General features: G+C 35.2%; 2 pseudogenes; both read left to right on the top strand.

Moving 5' to 3' along the window:
• The first annotated feature begins 356 nt into the window (after nucleotides 1-356).
• LOC137836563 (protein RST1-like) lies at nucleotides 357-11,214 on the top strand (annotated as a pseudogene).
• Nucleotides 11,215-11,968: 754 nt separating this feature from the next.
• Nucleotides 11,969-14,402, top strand: LOC137836700 (pentatricopeptide repeat-containing protein At5g40400-like; annotated as a pseudogene).
• The last annotated feature ends 1,448 nt before the right edge of the window (nucleotides 14,403-15,850 follow it).

Raw genomic sequence — 15,850 nt, 5'->3', positions numbered from 1 at the left:
AGAATCACGTTTGATCAAAATATTTGCGAAATTAATTTCATCCAAAGGCCGAAGAAGCTGAAAGATAGAAACTCGATTATAATTACTGAAATGAGTGTGAGTTTGTTTTAAATTGAGGAAGTTCAGGGAAAGAAAATAATTGGGAAGGACATGGAGAGGGAGAGTGATATTTTCATGAACTATTTGATTTATGTGAATTATGTTATTGGTTAGATAGAGAAAGTTGTGTTGTGATGGATCACTGTTTTCATCTGCAAACATTGTTGTTTGTAGTTGACAAGAGAGCAAAAGAATAAACCCTGAGAATTTTGTATAACTTGATGCACTAGTTAACTTCACGAGCAAGGTTCCAAAGAATGGCTGTGACTGTGAATGTGCCCTCATTGACTGCATTTGCCTGCAATTTCTCACAATGTTAAGGATCGCAGAAATCATCACTGCAAGTGCTATGTGAAACCTTGCTCCTGACCTTGAATGAAGTTTGATATTTTATTTAATGTTTGGCAGGTGTTGTTGTGCCGGCCAGAGGTTCAGTCTGAACTTCTGCAGCAGGTGTTGCTGTTTATGTTGCAGAATAAGCAGGTGGGAATGGTGCGCGTTTGTGAGTTTTTAAGGCCGTTGTTGGATGTCTCAATCATAAAATTGTTAGTTTTGGAGTCATCCTCTTCCTCGTTTGCCATGCAACTGGTATCGTCTATGGTGACTTTCTGTTGCTCTTTTCCACATGACTCCATGCCTGTTTTTAAGCTGCTAATTGACTGCCTTAAGTATCTTCCGCATGAGGGATCCGAAGTAAGTGTAGTACGAGAATAAGCATTGGATATGTTGTGTTAAATTAGTTCTTTGTTCGTCTTGTTGCTGTTTTGTTTTCGGACCTTCCCAGGACTACAGGAAATTAATATTTATTGTAGAACATATGGTGGAGGCATATATAGTTGTACTGAAATCTTTGGCTGGAATGAAATCAGTATGTCCCTTGTAATTTAAACTTCTCATTTGCGTTCCTTGCTTTTATGATGATGTTTTCTACTTCAATTTAATTAATGCCTTGCCCTTGTATTTTTGTTGATCCCTGTTAGCAGCTGATAACTGAAGCTCAACTGTGTGCTGTTGAATTTCTGGAAACAGTTCTTTCTCTATCTACATGTCTTCAATGGCACCCTGGTGGTCATGAGCCCGTATGTGAACTCTTTATGCGCTTGTTAACTGTACAGAAAGATATTGGGTTAGCATGGTTACCTGGTTTGTCATCAACTATTGTATCATTATTCATAATCATTGTTCAATCAGAACTTGAACACGAACAAATTTCTATACTGAAACTCCTTCTCTTGATCCTGAAGTGGAAATATGATAGTGGTATGTTTTCTATAGCCGTCTTGATTTTGAGGTTTAAGCATGCATGCAAGTCCAATGCACTTTCATTTTCCATCAAGTTCTAAGTCAATCTCTAAAGTGTTCATATTTCATATTTTCATGGAAAAGATGTTTATGAATTTTCCAGGATACTGCTCTTGCATACCCTTTCTTTGTCTAGTTGCAAATAATAGACTTTAAGAAATATGTATATGTTTTTTCAGGATGGAGAATCTTCTTCCAGAACTTCCCTTCTGAAGTTGACTTTAACGGGATTGAATCAAAGTGAAATAATGTATGATAGACCAGCATCTTGGGTTTCCCATTTAAGAGGGTTCTGTCTGTCAATTGTTGACCAACGAAAATCTTCATTACCTCTCTCACATTCTCAGGAAGTGTTTCTGAATGGTATAACCTTTTAGCTTTTGTGAAATGGAGTTATAGTTGTGTTAAAGGATGCAAGAAATTAATGTTATTTCAATGTCTGCCTTGCAGAGATGCCCTTGTTACTCAGTTCTGTTCTCAATGTTTTATTGATACATCCATCAATGGGGCTGCTTCTGTCGATTCTTTGTCTTCCATTGCCATTATGGATCCCAAACTAGGAGTTCCTTTGTTGCTAACAATTACGTTTTACAGTAATATATTCAGAAGAAATGATGTCAATTGCCATGATATGCTGGTAATTTCTCCCTTTTGTAATGACACTTATTGCATGTCTTACCTTGTTCTTTTGTCTCCCATCATATGTACATTATTTTTCTTCCTCTCTTATTTTTTGGTTCTTTTTCCAGTTAAAAGTTTTTGAAATGCTGCCATCACTTGCTTCACACTCGGCAATGATTCCACTTGTTGTTCAAACTATCCTGCCAATGCTTAACAAAGATGCAAAAGTGTGCGTACACCAGCTAGATTGTATAAATGTGTATTTTGTTTGGTTCTTTTAAAAAAATATTATTGTTATTATTATATTATTCTTGCTCATTAGTATCCTGTTTTTGGAGAGATGATGTGTACCATTGAGGTCCCTTTTTTAGCATTGAGTATAACATAAAAATGTAATCAAAGTATGTGAATTCTGAGCTGCTTTTGTCTTTAGTTGGAAAATGGAACATAATGACATCCAAAAGCCAATTTTGTCTTTATAATTTCTGCTTTTCCTTTGTATTATTTTCAGGAGCCTTACTGGTTTTTGAATATTGTTTGCAAATGACATATCCCTTCTGTACTTGTGCCCGTAAATATAAGTACAAATCTAGTGCTCTGGATACGGTTGTATAGCCTAAATCATCATCATCTTCTTCTACTTCAAGTCACCATGGTGGAGGGTGTTTGGTTTTTAAGATAGAAAATTTGTTGTGGTGCTTAAATGTCATCCTGGCCTTGAAACTAAAATATGGTCATTTTGCATTTTTAAAAATATTAAATATACATGCAATTTAGTTTTAAATACTTTTCCTCAACATGCAGCTCATTACATTCTACGGCAACTAGATTGCTTTGTCGAACCTGGGAGACTAATGATCGAGCCTTTGGGAGTTTGCAAGTGAGCTTTTCACTCTACACTTTCCTGTATCTTCCCTTGCAACAAATATTATTTTAGGTGGACATGCATGCATAACTATTTTATGCTGAAGATGAGATGACTTGAAATTTTGTAATTGATAGAAGAAATGTAATTGTGAACTCAATAAAATTGTAACTGTTTGTGAATAGTTTTCTTAAGTAAATTTAAACACATTGAAGTGGTGCTAGTATTCCGTTCTGTAACTCTATTATTTATTAAGATGTGCTACATATGATTAATATTTCCATTGTTCTTAAGAGTAGAATTTACTGCTAGAAAATTTATTTGTTGATAAATAAAGTAAATAACTTATTTTCTAAGCGTTTTACTTGGCTTTGATGATTAAAATCTGAGATAACTACTGACATATCGATAAATGGTTAGTCCAAACTGTTTTTGAATTGGAAAGCTAGCTGCTAGAGTTAATGTATTTATTTATTCTTAAATTTGTTTGCATTTAAAATTGTTTGATATCTAGAAGTTAACATAGAAGTACCAAGAATAATAGTTGTTTTTTTTCAAAAGATGACGCCACACTTTTCTCATATTTTTGGAGAGGACATATTCACCCAAGCAAAGCTCAAACTTAGATCCACAATTCTTTGATGCTAAGTAAACAGTTCTTACACATAAAACCACAATTCTTTCTGTACTGTGATATATTCTTGTGAATCCATGAAAAGGACACATAAAAAGGTTTTCTATAAATTTATGTACAATCTGACAGTTTGGCATCTTGTTTCTCTCATTCTTTCTAACTTTTGCCCATGCAACATATGTCTTAGATTTTTACTGAGGATTGAAATTCCAATTTTGCTTGAGTATTTTACAGTCCCTGGCCATGTCTTCAAAATCTTACTACCGTAAATTTTCCCTATATATATATATATTTTACATTTGTCTCTATCTAGGGTGTCTTGCTCCCTAAAGGGTTCACCAATTTCACATCTGAGAGAGAAATCTGCATCAGCATGGCTGCTTCCATTCGAGATGTTTGCCATAGAAGTCCTGATAGGGGTGTTGATCTCATCTTGTCTGTTTCGGTATGCTCTGCCTATACTGTTTTCTTGATTTTCTTTTTGCAGTGCATCCTTTGATGAGAAATTACGGTTTAACAGTCTTGCATTGAGAACCAAGATCGTGTAATTAAAGCTCTAGGCTTGCAAAGCCTTGCCTTCCTGTGTGAAGCTGATGTGATTGGTAATTTTCTAAACATATTTGTGGAACAATACTATACCAAGGAATAGTAATTTATGCATTTACAATTGTTTGATACCAGATCATGTTCAATTTATTTGTTAAATAGCATTCTGATCTGATATGTTGACTTCTTTAGATTTTTACACTGCATGGGATGTCATTGCAAAGCATGTGCAAGGTTACAAAGATGATCCTATTCTTGCTCATAGGTAAGCATGTCTAAGATTCCTCTGCATACACTTATACGTTGTCGACATAGATTATAATAATGATGGTGGTGAATTATAGAAAATGAAAAATTAGAAGTTATATCCCAACTCATCAAGTGACATTGACAACTTCAGAATTTTTCATTCTTGAGGATCATGAATTTTCTTAAACAAAATATTGCTTTACGTATTTATCTTCTTCCAGTTAATAATATTTGATTCTGTGTAGTATTTAGATTGAGGTGTTCTTTCTCCATAAATTAATATATAATTTCCTAGTTTAAATTGTCTTTCTGTTGTCTCATTAAAAGATATTTCCTGTATTATGGCAGCCTTTGCCTTCTGCTAAGGTGGGGTGCAATGGATGCAGAAGCATATTCAGAAGCATCAAAGAGTGTGCTTCCAATTGTTTGGAATGTAGTTACCTCCAGTCAAGATAGACAGTGGGCAAAAGCAAGAATTTCAGCCCTGGAGTCACTTTCCCAATATGAAGTATATCCACTGATACAAATGTTGCTCTTCTGCATGAGTGGACTGTTATTTTATTGAATGAAAGAGTAATTTACACTTGTTCCTTTAATATTGTTTTGCTGTCACTTTCCTGGTATCCCAACTTGAAAATAGTATTCCAGATTTCAAGAAAATGATTTTAGAGTTGTTCTTTTCTGAAACAAGCCCCAACGTTCTCAAGGCTATGGAGGATTTTCATGTCAAGATAATAGCATATGAGCAGATGTAAATACTGCATCCTACAATTTACTTATATAGGATGGTGTAATCTTAGTATGATTGAATTTGTTATTTTTTATATCCATTTGCCTTAGAAATCGCGGAAGACTAGTCAAGGAAAAAAGAGTTACAGGAAGCAAGATTGAAAAATTGATGAATGTATTTCCACAGGTTATATTCTCTTCAGGTATGGTGGTATCAGCTTTCCATTGTGTTCTTTTCCCAAGAATTCTTGCAAGAAGAAATTCAGATCTGATGGTTGAAAAAATAAAATGAAATGCTTAAATCAAGTCTTTTGTTACCAATAGCTCTTATCAGACTCTGTCTGGTTTAATATAATGATTTTCTTGTGTTATTTGCATACGCCTTGATCTTAAGCAACTATTTACAGGAAAGATAAAGGAAACTAGAGAATTACCTGGTGCCGCTTTAATATGTTTTTCTTTCACTCCTAAAGATGTGAATGAACATCAAGCATCCAAAGTAAGATATTGACAGTTAAATATAATCGGATTAGATTTGAATGAACTTTTGATCTGATATTATAAGTATTCAGAGGTTAAGAGATGTACATACTGGGTATGAAATTGCTCTAGTGGAAGTAGCTGCTTCTCTTCAGCTCTCAAGAAATATCTTGCTTGCGCTGATGGCACTGCAGTCATGGAAAGGCTTTGTGCGACGTTGGATGAAGGCTTACACACTGTCATATGATGCTAAGGCACAATTGAGTGTCCTAGATAAAACTTCTAAAGCTGCTAGTGACATTTTGAAGGTCAAGATTGGTCTTTTGTCATTACAAACCATCTTTTTTTACCCATTTATCAGTTATTTGTATTGAATGCACAAGTTTGTCATGTCTGATTTAGGTTTTTTTACATGCTTTTTGTGCAGAGTATGATGGCTATAGCAGATGAGGCTATACCTAGAGCTGCTGAAAATATTGCACTGGCTATCGGAGCACTTTGTGTGGTGAGAAGGTTTTCTATGGTTATGCACTCATTTAAAATCTTTAAAGATTCTGCTTAATTATCCTCTGTGCCACATGTTGGCATCTTAACATATACACTGTTTTCAAGATTATTGAACATGTAGTGAGTCAGCTCTCTAATAATCTAGTTAGTAATGTATCTTGTGTAATTAGCATAATAACATTTGCTTTCAACTAACTTTGGCCTTTCTATTGTCAGGTTTTGCCTCCTTCTGTTCACACAGTTAAATCTGCTGCTTCAAAGTTTCTTTTGGAATGGTTGCTCCAACATGAACATGAACACCGCCAATGGTCTGCTGCAATTTCTCTAGGATTAATCTCTAGTTGCCTTCATGTAACAGATCATAAACAGAGATATCATAACATCACCGGACTTCTTGAGGTATTCTTGTTCTCTATTTTTTAATTAAAATTAAGTGCCGATGAAAGTAAGTTTGAATATTAAAGAAGCTATAACATTTTCTATGAATTTTTCTTGACATTTTAGATTACTCACAAGTGTTTGTGGAAATTTTCATAAGTTCACCTTTTTTGCTTAGATTTTATGAATCAAAAGTTTTTTGGAGGTTCTAATAAGAGGTTGTAACACACTTAGGTTCCCAATTTCCATTGTAGTAGAATAGTTGAGAAGTAAGAATGCTAATACACACATGAAGGCTAAAGTCAGAGTTTTAAATGGATTATTCTGTCAATTTTTATTATTTTTTTTCAATTTGGTTCACTCTTGAGAGAAACTTGTTGATAAGATTTTCTGGCATTGCATTTAAGTGATTGTATGAACTTCCAGGTTCTTTTTGATAGCAGAAGTTCCCTTGTAAAAGGAGCATGTGGTGTTGGATTGGGTTTTTCTTGCCAAGATCTTCTTACCAGGGTTGAAACTTCTGTTACCTCTACTGTGATGAAAGAAACAGAGAAGATTCCAGAATCTGAATTGCTAGGAAGAATTATTACTGCCTTAGCTAGAATGATACAACAGAGAACTCAATGTTCTTCTGATGTTTTACACAGTCTATGTTCTTGCTTTCCACTGGGTTCATATGACATAAATGGTAAAGCATATGAACAGATATCTGACAACACTGAAGACTTGGAAGAAGATATCTGGGGTGTTGCTGGACTTGTTCTTGGTCTAGCTAACTCCATTAGTGCAATATACAGAGCTGGAGAGTTGGAGACAGTTATTAAGATAAAGAACTTGGTAATATCATGGCTTCCATATGTGCATTCAGTAGTTGAAATAAAAACTTTCCTAGGGAAAGAATCTGAAATTGTTTTAGCACTAGGATCCTGTATTGCACTTCCCACTATAGTAGCTTTTTGCCAGAGAATGGAATTGATGGATGATGCTGAGTTGGACCACATTGTGATTGCCTTTAAAGAGTTGATTTCCAAGTTAATTTCTGTGAAAAAGTCTGGCATTTTGCACCATAGTATGCTGATGGCATCATGTGCTGGAGCAGGGACTGTACTTTCTTGTATATTGAAGGAAGGTGTTTACTCTTTTGAGGCTGAACACGTTAAATGTTTACTGGAACTGTTCAGGAAATGTTACGTGAATCCTTTCTCTTCTCTTGTTCATCTTGGTGGCATGCTAGGAGTTGTTAATGCTATTGGAGCAGGTGCAGAAATTTTGGTCAATATGAATTCTCCAAAGTACACTAGGCAATCTGATTATCAGAAGGTAATTTACCTTTTTGATAAAAATTGATACCAGCTATCTCATCGTATTAGTTATTTTTTTCTTGCTTCATATTTAAATATCTTACTATTTAAAAAACAGGAGTCTTCCTCTGTAATGGGCCCTCTCCTATCAAGTTCTGATTTTGAACCATACTTGACATCATTGGTGCAAGAGTTGTTTCTTGTGGCACAGAATTCTGATACTCAGCAGCTACAACAGTTTGCTTCCTGGGTGCTTGCCTTCCTTCGACATCATTTATGGTCCAGGGAACTTTTGGGGGTTGATAGTGATAGCAGTGTAGCTGAAACTAGTTCAAAATCTGTTTCCCATAGTTTTTCTGAGGACAGTGTTGTTTTGAAGCTTTGTTTGTGGCTTATGGATTTCAAATACACTGAGGTAAATGTTTTATTTTGTATAAATTTTTATATATATTTATTCATTTGCTTGCTTGCATTGGACTACTTTCCTTCCCATCTGTAACTCTTTTTTTTCTGTTTATTCTCCTTTCTTTGTCCGATAGAAGGTGTGATCCTTTGCATTTAATGTCTAAGTTGATGCTTAATTTTTCTTTTCAGAATTATCTAAACAGATTTTCTTATCACGTTTGGGAGTTGAAAATCAAACTAACTACAAAAGTAGCTTAAAATCCATAAATCATTTAGTCATGATTATATATAAATTTGAAGTGTCCACTGGAAGCTAGTTGTTGGGATTTGAACTTAAGTGTTTTTTTAGAAGTCTTATGAATGAATATAATATTACACTTTTTCGTGTACCCTTTTTAATTACTGGCTTAAACAATAAAATCATCTTGGTTTTTTGTTGATCTTGGTTATTCGATGATATTCATCATTGCATTATTTCTTACATGTTTTGTGCCATTGCGTAAACTGAATTCAACACAGTAACTACTTCTGCTTCTGCTATTTAATTATTTTTTTCTTTGATGTGTATATGATAAACTTCCGTTGTACATCTATATTTTCTATTACAATAGATTTATGATATGTTTTTTTGTTAGTACTTCTCATTTTTCTCTTATTTTGTCATCCAAATTCAGCCCGGAACTGTTGACACAGTCATTGCTGTATTAAGGTGTCTTTCTAGAGCTCCCAGGTTGCCAAGCTTGGATTGGGGCTCAATTATTAGGCGTTGTATGAGGTATGAGGTCAAAGTTGTTGAATTGCTACCCAAAGACTCTACTTGCAAGAATGGAACTCTTCGGGAGGAATCCATCATGTTTGCAATGGCTCATGCAAATCAATTTGATTCGCTTCTAACTTTTCTTGATGAGCTATCTGACTTTTCCAGATTGAGAACACTTGAAATAAATCTGCAGTCATGTCTGCTAAACCATCTGGCAGACCTTGTAAAAGTGTTTTCAAACTCCAGGCTTGAGAAACTATTTGGTGATGTGAGCAATCACTTATTGTCTTTTACTTCATATATAGAGTCGGGCACTTACCACAAAAGCTTGTTATGTATTTCATGCTGGAAAGGTCTCTATGAATGCCTGGACGAGGTTTCTGTGGATACATCTAGTCACATATCTCATATTGAGAGGTGCATGGAGGTTCTATTTACTTTATTGCCGGCAGTTCAATCTTCTGTAAGTGTAGTGTCAGGGGATGTTAGTTCTGCAGAGGAATGGTCTGAGACTGTTAGATGCTTAGGGAAGGCTCCAGAAAGTTGGCTACTGGATTTCTTGAAGGTATTGTGTGCATACATGATATATTGTACAATATCTCTTCATCCAACTTTCTCCATCAAGAAAAATATTGAGTTCTGTCACACAAAAATAGTAGTAATCTTTTACAATATGTGATAATTTCTATTGTTTGTTGCCTGTATTATGTTATGAGATGTTTTGTTGTTTACCTTAAGCTAATTCTTCTTCTTGTTGATTCAAACTAATTGAGGTCTAGCTTATTATTAGGTTCAAATTGTCACTTTAAACCTGTGATCTATGCTGACAGTTGCAATCCACAGGTTTCACATGAGGAGTTTGTTCAGAGTGCTGGAAAATCTATTGAAATCCAGAAAAAGGTTTGTGCTAAGATTAAGCTTGTGAAGACTGGTTCCCTTTCAGTGACTGAACTTGGAAAGATGAAATCCTACATTTTGAACTCCCAATCACAAGGTTAGTTTTCTGCTTTGGTACTCAATGTTTCTTTATTTTTTGGCAAAGGAAAGCTCATATCAGTTTGGGCTGAAATAAATTGATGGTTCACATGTCAAATGTCAATACTATTGGTCTAATTTTTGCAGGACTCTGGGATATACTCTTTGAAGTTGTGGCAGCTTTGTACCGTGCAGAGGGAAGTATTAAAAAACAGTGGCTTATTGATGCTGTTGAAATTAGCTGCGTATCCAGTTTTCCTTCCACGGTACTTATTATCACAACTTATTTGTAGTAACTTTCAGGCATATCATGGAAAAATTCAAAAACTAAATTCAACAAGAATTGGTGTGCTATTATAAGGGTTGCATATTCTTTATTTGAAAAGATTAATGCATTAATTTTCAGACATTCTGAAATCATAGCTGTGTTGTACTCCTTGATAACCAAGTTGAATTTGTTTTGGAGCTTACTTTGTGCAGGCACTGCAGTTTCTTGGTCTGTTATCTGCTTCATGCTGCAAGTATATGCCCTTTATGATCGTGGACCAACAAATGGTAGTGAATGATCTACCAGTCACCCTTGTGTCTCTTCTAGCAGACCAAAACTGGAATGTTGTTGCTGAGACTGTCACGTCGCACCTCTTTTCATCGACAGAACGCATATACAACTGGGCTGCGCAAATAGCAGACGGTTCCTATATTCCTGGTTCGCAACCCATCGATGAAAGTGAGAATCAAATGGCTGTTTTTCTGCTCAAAGTGATGCATCATACATGTGTATTACTTAAAAATTACTTGCCATTGGATAAGCAACTCCGGCTCTCCAGCATGGTTATTGCTCGAGATGGAAACTATAGTCCCCAAAATACAAGATTATAACACTGAAATTGTTGCATACTCAAAACAACACCCTCACCATCACCATGCTACACGCAGCACGATGTTCTTGGGAATTGAGCTTTGGCATTCATGGAATGTGGACAATACTGAGTTATTTCTTCCATTCCTGATTCGGTTCGGAATTCAATTGAGAGAGGACACAGTGTTGAACAGAAGCCAATCGTGTGGAATGTCTCTGACTAAGCATGGAGCTGTTGTACATACACATTTCAATGCACTAAAATTCGGCAGAAACATAATTATACAACCCTTATGTACTATAGTTCTAACCTTGGGGTTGTTCGCCCAAATATGTAATGCATTTCAATAAGATTACACAAGAAAAATTATTGTGTTCCAAAACCTTGATTCCAAAGTTGAGTGAATGCTTCCATTGGAATGCCTAGTTTTTCTGTGACTTGATACAAATCCACGTAATGGTTGGAATCCTGAAAAAGTGTTCAGAAGTTGTTTTTATGAAAAAGTTAATTTAACTTTTTATACATTATATATGTGAATTTTTTAAAATGTAGAAAAGTGTTGGCTGTCTATTAAGTGCTGAAATTCCATACATCATAAAGTAGAAATTGAGGGATTGTATATTGTTATTAGGCAAGGAATTTTCTTACAACCAGTTCAAAGTGTTTTGTTTCTCGATAAATTTGTTTACAACTACTGTGTTGTTCTTCACATACTTGCTTGGTCTGGAGTGTTGTTGAGAATGTTCTCTAAGGCATGAAGTTATAAATAGAACCATAACATATTTTTTTTATACTCTAACAAATCACCCGCAAGAAATCTCCTTAGTTAGTTGCCTTGACCTTAGTAAGTTTTAATATTAAAGAAACTAGCATTTCTAATAAATTTCTCGACATTTTAGATGAAATGTAAGTGTTACTAAAACTTTTCATTGATTCACCCTTTTCCCCTTGATTTTTATGAATCAAAAGTTTTTTTTGGAGGTTGCAACACACTTAGTTCCAATTTGGTTCACTCTTGAGAGGAACTTGTTGATAAAATTTTCTTGCATTTTATGTCACTGGTTGTGTGAACTTCGAGGTTCTTTTGTATGGCAGAACTTCCCTTGTAAAAGGAGCATGTGGTGTTGGATTGGGTTTTTCTTGCCAAGATCTGTTATAGACAGAGAACTGTTATAGACAGTTTATGTTCATGCTAAAAAAAAAGAAATAATAAAATGTCCAATTCACTAACGCATGTATCAGAACACAAATTTTCTCTTCATCACAGAAGCAGGTTTCAACAACAGTAACAAGGATTCCTTGACATCTTCATCATCATTCCTCTTACGAGCATTTCTTACCCTAATTCTCCTCCGAACACTCCTGATTCCCTGACTCCAGACGAACTTTTTCAGCTTCATATCATTAAATGTGCAGCCATGGAGGCGCTTGTGGAGGTTAATGGTTTGAAACTCTCTTACCGATTACTCACTTACCTTAGGGTTTGGGAAGGGTTTCGGCAGCGTCCAACATTGTTCTTTCTTTCTCAACATGATTCGTCGACCTTCAATTTATCTTCCCACACTGTTTCAATCATTCTCCAACTAACTTTCACCGATAAAACCCTTCTTTTTTCTTCTTCTACTCTCGTCACTCTTCATGATTCTCACTCCAAAGGCACTTTGAGTCCCTTTTACAATCTTCTGCCTCCCACCCAGAACCCCAACAACGTCGTAAACCTCATCTCCTCCATCCTCAAACACAAAAGTTCCCACCTTTCCCTTCTCCAAAGTAATGAAATCAAAGGGATTCTCCCCCAGTTGGGTCCCCATGAAATTTCAAGGGTCTTGCTCAGATGCCAGTCTGATCACTCTTCAGCCCTCACTTTCTTCAATTGGGTTAAAAATGATTTGAATATCACGCCAACTGTGCAAAACTACTGTGTAATTCTTCATGTACTTGCTTGGTCTAGAGTGTTCTCCCAGGCCATGGAGTTATTGGCCGAATTGATACAAATGGTTGTGGTTGAGGGTGTTTGTGCTTCTTCAAATGAGGGCATTTATGAGAATCTTGTGCGCTGTACTGAGGACTGTAATTGGAACCCTGTGATATTTGATATGCTCGTCAAGGCTTATGTGAAGGTGGGAATGGTTGAGAAGGGTTTGGAAACTTTTAGGAGGAACATTGAGACTTGTCTTATCCCCAATGTGATGGCTTGCAATTGTTTGCTGAGTGGGTTGTCTAGGTTTACATTACTCAATGTTGGGAAGTGTATGAAGAGATGGGAAGACTTGGAGTACATAGGAATGCTTATACTTTCAATATTATGACTCATGTTTTATGTAAAGATGGAGATACAGATAAGGTGACAGGGTTCTTGGAGAAGATGGAGGAGGAAGGATTTGAACCTGATTTGGTTACATATAACACACTTGTTAACAGTTATTGTAAGAAGAGGAGATTGGAGGATGCTTTTTATCTATACAAGATCATGTATGTCAGAGGTGTGATGCCTAATTTGATCACATATACAACCTTGATGAATGGTCTTTGCAAAGAAGGGAAGGTCAAGGAGGCTCATCAGCTTTTTCATCAGATGGTTCACAGAGGTATAGCTCCAGATATTGTGTCTTATAATACTCTTGTGTGTGGCTATTGCAGACATGGTGAGATGAAAATGTGTAGATCAATATTGTATGAAATGATAGGAAATAGGATTTTTCCTGACAGCATCACTTGTCGGGTTATAGTTGATGGATATGCCAGGGATGGAAAACTTCTTTCAGCCTTGAATACTGTTGAGGAGCTTAAGAGATTTAGAATTAAGATTCCTGAAGAAGTATATGATTATCTTGTAGTTGCACTGTGTAAGGAAGGTAAGCCATTTGCTGCTAGAAGTTTTCTGCATAGGATATCTGAGGATGGTTATACACCTCAAATGAACACATACAATAAACTGGTTGAGTCTCTATGTGAATTCAATAATGTGGAAGAAGCATTAATTTTGAAATCTGATATGGAAAATAAGAGCATGAAAGTGAATGCTGCTGCCTATAGAGCTGTTATAATCTGTTTGTGTAGAGTAAAGAGGACTGTGGAAGCTGAAGTTTTGTTGGAGGAAATTATTGGTTCAGATATGTTACCTGATGTAGAAATAAGCAGGGCATTAATAAAAGGGTATTGTGAGGAAAATAAGGTTGATAAAGCTGTGTCCTTGTTGAAACTCTTTGCCAAGGAGTTTCAAGTTTATGATACTGAAAGTTACAATGCAGTTGTTAAAGTGTTTTGTGATGTTGGTAATGTGACAGAGTTGATGGAGGTTGAGGATAAGCTGCTGAAAGTGGGGTATGTTCCTAACAAGTTAACATGCAGGCATGTGATCCATGGATTGCAGAAAGCTATGGAGCTAGATGATGAGATTTTGAACCATAGTTTGTCTTAGGACAATTTTGAAACATAATTTGAGTTCTTTCCATCTATGTAAATTATCATGTTTGAGCTTCATTTTTGTAAGTCTGTTCATATTAATTTTACTCACTTATATTATAAAAATGGTTCTTTATCACATAAGAGTTTGAAATCATAGCAAATGGAAATTTCAATTTACAATTCTTGTATATGCAAGGGATTACCTCTAGCTTTGAAAACAATTAGATGTCTTTTACACAAAAAAGACATTCATTTCCATTAAAAGAAGTTTTATGGAGTTCAATCAAGACTGAGTTTTCAGAAAAAATAGTAACAGAAATAGCTTGAATATTGTTCAGAATATGAGTGTTAAGCTGCCAAACCCTCATGAAGTTCTTTGGTGACAACCAAACTGCTATGCATAATGAACCTAAACTGAGACAATTTCAGTAATATTTTTAAAACAGGGTCTAAAGTGTAAGGCCATGCATCCATCCAATTTAGTGTTCACCCACACAACCTTGTAATGGTCCAATTTTAGTTTCCTTAATATTCTGATCTTGAGACTCAAATTCATATTTTCAACTTTTTCCTGCTGAGACTGATCTCATAGTTTTCTGTTTGTATTCAAGAGTACTAAGATTCAATATCTTGAAAAAAGAGAAGCAAATAAATGTAACACTACTGCCCATTAGAAAAACAACTTTATACTCAATTGGTTCAGTAGTGTGAGTTATTGAAAACCTTCTGCTACTTGTGTTCAATTCCTACCATTAGAAAGAAAATCACATTTAGCCCTCAGTAAGATAAAACACAACTTGAGATATTTTATAAATTATTTGATTCATACACTGCTAGTTAGTTCATTTAATGCATGAGTTCAACTAAATAATATAAATACCTGGGATTAGAAATATCTTAATTTTAATTACTAATTTAAAGCATCTTTTATACGATACTTTGGCAATATGATTGTAGTGTTTCTCATATAATTAACAAATATTTCAACATTGAAATTCAGCCTTTTCTTTTATAGATATAAAGTGAGTTTGGTTCTGGGGTGACATGCCTTCTGCTTTTGGACTTACTCAGTTGTGAAATAGTGATCGATGGTTGTGACTTGAATATTCAGAAAGTGGATGTGGACACTAAAAATTGTGAAGTGCATGAAGTTCTAGCATGTGGCGTTTGTTCTCTAAAGATTACTCTGTAGTTGGAAGGTATGGTTCCATCCATCACCATCCTGTAGCTTGGTATTCCACAAAATTGATTTTTCTTGTCCACACTCATCCATCTTTCTTCTTGATCCATGCTTGGTGCGTTAAATTAATAAAGTTTCTGACAAAGAAAACAAACTTAATAGAATGCAGTTATTCACACCAGTTCGGTTTTCATGTTCTTGATTATTTTTGAATGAAAATGCAGGTTGATGATATATTGAAAAGGCTGTCCATGATAAAATGAAGCTAGGGGTATTGACTGGAGACAAGATGAAAGGAAATCACTGAGAACATTGGGTACATTAAGAATGGCTTCTTCTGAATTCTGTTTCTAAGGAACTTGTATTGAATATAAAATAGTTTTATTTTCCTTTTCCTTTTACAGCTATGCTTTTGGTTTACTTTTAGATAAGACATTAAACAAATAGTGATCACTCTTCATTCTGAGATATCCTGCCATTGGAAAAACATGGAAGTTATTATTATGTTGGCATGAGTGGTGTAGGAGGAATTCACGTCTAAATATTCACTT

This window comes from Phaseolus vulgaris, chromosome 4 (genome assembly GCF_000499845.2).
Source record: "Phaseolus vulgaris cultivar G19833 chromosome 4, P. vulgaris v2.0, whole genome shotgun sequence".
Lineage (NCBI taxonomy): Eukaryota > Viridiplantae > Streptophyta > Magnoliopsida > Fabales > Fabaceae > Phaseolus > Phaseolus vulgaris.
This window is presented reverse-complemented; position numbering and strand designations above follow the sequence as displayed.